Below are 4,105 nucleotides of genomic sequence, written 5' to 3'. Positions count from 1 at the left end.
TACTTTCTGTGGGACTGTTTTTGGGAAAGGAATCACTGGGAAGAAATTTAACTGGATGTATATGGACTAGAAAACAAAAACTATGGCAAAAGTGCATCCCTCCCACCTCCACATCTATTTATTTTTTTCTTCAAGTTAGTTTGGTATCCCTTACATCTGTGGTAAAACACCTCCAGGAAGACCTACAGGTAGTAACTTCTTTTAGATCTTTTGTTTGATAATGTAGTTCCTTTACAGAGAGGTATTTGTTCTGTAATGACATAAATGTCACAACTGTCACTGTAGTGCAGTACCTGTTTTCAGTACCTACTCTGAGACATGTAGGAGCCACTCTAAGATGCTGTTCCATTGTTTTTGCCAACAGCGATGATGTCTCTGAAGAAAAAAGTAGATTGGAACCTTGCTCCTAACTCAGCATTTGCTGTTTGAGTACAGTTTGACTTCAGTCTGCTGCTATTCCCTTAACATCTGGATAGCTAGATCTGTGATATCGGGACAGCTTCAGTGCTGTGTGAAGCAGTAAATGTTACTCAGAGGCTGTCTTCACTTTTGACTTTTAGAATTTGATTTTGGACTGGCATTCCAGTTGTGTGTGTGGATCCAAAACATAGTTGTTTCTAGTAGCAATTTCTTTATAACTTGATGGAAGTGGGTGGTTTTTTTTGCTTGGCTGACATCTGCCGGGGTTGAGCTGTGTCCTAATTTGTTTTATGAAATGATGCATTTTCCTTATCGCTGGTATTTCCACCTTTTTTTTTTTTCCTTACTCAGAACAGTTCTTGTGCCTGGAGTTGTTTTGCGCTCCATTGCTTAGACTTGGTGCTTTTCATTTTGTCAGTTGCCCTGCTTCAGGTTTTTTTAGTGCTTGCGTTAGTAAGGAACTAGCCAGATGAGGATAGCCGTGTTGCTGTATTTCGGATCCATGTAGTCACACAGGATTCTTGCTGTGAGGACAGGCATTGTTCTGCCCCTACCCTAGACAAATTCTGTAAGGAAAAAACCCTCCTATTGCGTTTGCACAAGTACTTGGATTTGAAGCTGATCTTGGGTGTTGATAGTGTCTATCTAGCCAACTGTTAAATGGGGAACTCTCCCATACGCAGAAGGCCAAAGAAATGAGAGATGCTTCTTGCCCATCTCATGGATTCTCCCAACTTGCCTCAAATATGTAAGCAGTCAGCAAGTGACAAGCTGTCTTTTCAGAAGAGCAACCTCATAGTTTGTAATTAGTTATTACCCTAAGCCCTGTGCTTCAAAAGGTACTTTTTGAATGTCTCTGAATAATTTCTGCTAATAATTTGTTGCCGTTAGTGGCTTATATTGCAACCCAGTCACAGGAAGACAAATAGTGTACAAGATGATGCTTTTTTTTCCTCTGTCCGGCAAAGGCCAGATCTTACTTCTTAAAGCAGAAAAGCCATGTTTTCAGCGGAAAAATTGCATACACACACACAAAAAGGAGGCTGTTGAACATGAACTCAAAGCATTCACATCTCACGTTATTGAAAAGACTTCTGGGCAACGAATGAGGATGATGTATTAGGGTTTACTAGGAACCTTTTATTACTGGTAAAAGCTTTGCCCCAACAGCGTTATTTCACACCTCGGCCGCTCTGAAGGGCCCACTGCAAGAGAAGCCTTAGGAGTCGCAGCAGATGTTTCCCCGTTTTGCCCAGCGTCTCGGTGTTTCCGTGGGTTTGCCACGAGATGGCGTAGCGATCCCGCGTGGGTGGCGAGCGAGCGGCCGGCTGGCTGCGCTGGGTGGGGAATGCGGGGAAGAGCCAAACGGAGGGGCTCTCCGAAACGGGGGGTACGGGCAGCCCCGCGGGGGGATCAGCTGGAGTGGCCGTAAGCTCTTGGTCTGTCTTCCAAAGCTGCTCTTTTTGTCTGCTGGTGTGTTTAGGTTTGTTCTAACAGCTTTTGTATATTAACCCAATCAACAGCTCGAGTTTATATCGGATTAGCATTGGGGAATTTTAGATTTAAACCTAAGGGATCTATCATAGGAGTGCTCTAGACCTTCATCTGCTATGAAGCAGGGGTGGGTGTGTCAGTGAATGGTAATGCGCCTTCTTCTGTATTGGCTTAAAAAAATCACTCTGCCCCAAGGCTTAGGAGTTGTTCAATATATCTACAATGGGCAACTCTGGGAAAATCCTAGCTTTTGACCTTTTGCCCTTTGGTTATTATTCTTAGCATAGTTAGGTAAGGTCTATCTTGAGTAAAAGGCGAATTGCATAAGTAGAGATTGAAAGATCAAATCACAAGTTTCTTGCCTGACTATTCAGTTTCCTCTCCAGCTTTACACACGCGTCTTACAGCGTTTGCAAACACTGTATTTGGGTTCTTGCACACAACTTTGAAATGTAAATGTGGCTTCTTATAATATCTTCCCTACTTCAAAACTTTCCTCATGCAGAATTGGTATTGTTACATTCTTAACTATTCCCGTTATTGCTGCAATGGTGCTGAGCTCAGAGAAGAAACTATTTGTCTTTTCAGTCACTTTGAGATCCTTGGTTTGTTGTGTTATTAAGTGCAACATCGGCCTATTCTTATTTTTTTGCAAATGGGGGTTGAATGTTGTTCATGCATTGGCAAGATTCAGGTGCTTTGGAACTGCTGCAACTAGGATGTGAGAACAGCAGCAGCCAGGTGTGCAATTTTCTACAGGTAATACAAATGCTGAATGGAAGGTTGGAGGAGAGGGAACAACTGTGCTGACACTTGTTTCAGCCCAACATAGAGAAAAGTATACAGTCGGGAGTTAGCTACAGTCATTTTGTCCTGCTGGACCATCAAGTGACTTTGCCTTGTGATTGCAAACATAGGATTCGTTTCCCCCAAATCTGAGGATATAGTCTAGGGATTTGGCTCTTGGGATGGGAAAGGAGATGTTGCAGGCAGACAGATGCAGCCTGCACCAGCAGACCAAAAAAAGTGATTGCCCCATTCCAGCCTTGAATGTCATTTCTTGCCATGGTGTGTGGATCTGTCAAGCTGTTTAGCTGCAATATGACAGATTGTCCTATTAATGTGTCATCAAGTGCACTTTTACAAATTCATGGCTTGTCTACAACTAACCTGAAAAAAGAGGCTTAAGTATGAGAAGGCGCCAAAGAAAGTTAAATATTATTAACAAATAAAGTCTGCCACGTAGTTTTGATGGAATGTGAGCTAGTTGGGGGAGGGGTCATATGCTGTTAACTATTTAGCTTCTGTGTAACTTCCCTTCTTACTCTCTTCTATTTCCCAAACTCCATTTCTCTCAAAAGATGCTTTAAAAAAAAAAAAAACCTGTATTCTACTTCTTGATTTTGCGCTCAGATTGTTCATGCCTCAGTTTCCCTGAGCCATAGATAATAGAGCTGTTGCTCCTGATCCACCCTGGCTCCCTTTAAAGTCCAATGAATAACTGTGCTGGCATTATGACTTGGATTACAGAAGGCATGGTAAAGGGATTGTTAAAGGAAAATAAATCTGTTGCTTGCTGACTGCATAAGGGACTTCAAATTATGTGATCTTCAACCTTTTATCATTCTTCCACTTTCTCGCGGTACAATCTCAGTTAAATTTTTGCATCGCTCTCTGTATTTGTAGAAAGAATAGGAATAATTGTTCTAGGTAGTGGGGAACTGACAAAGATTTGCAGACTGTCCAAGTACTTCAGGATCTCCCTTATGAAGTGCTTGTAGGAGATGTGTAACCTTTGGTTTTCTGTTATTTTTAATAAACAGCCCACTCTCCTGTGAAGAAATCGGAAAGCCCCCACTGAGCCAGGCTCTAATGAGAGCTAGAGGGAAATGTTGCATGGAACACAGCTAACTAGAGTATAAAGCAAGAGTTCTGATGTATCAATGTGTGGTGCGATGCTGAGTGCATATTCCAAGCCACATATTTTTAGCTCTACCACACACTCATGTACAGTTTTGCAAACTTCCCAGAAAAATGGTGATTTCTCTGAGATAATGAAGGGGAGGTACAGAATAGGGCTGAGGGGAGGGAGCAGGGAACGGGCATTGATTTAAATCTGCCTGGCACACGGGCCAGCTCCACTTATCAGTGAGTCTAATAGGAATGTGAAGAGAATAGGCTTGACAGCTCA

This window comes from Aptenodytes patagonicus, chromosome 19 (genome assembly GCF_965638725.1).
Source record: "Aptenodytes patagonicus chromosome 19, bAptPat1.pri.cur, whole genome shotgun sequence".
Lineage (NCBI taxonomy): Eukaryota > Metazoa > Chordata > Aves > Sphenisciformes > Spheniscidae > Aptenodytes > Aptenodytes patagonicus.
This window is presented reverse-complemented; position numbering follows the sequence as displayed.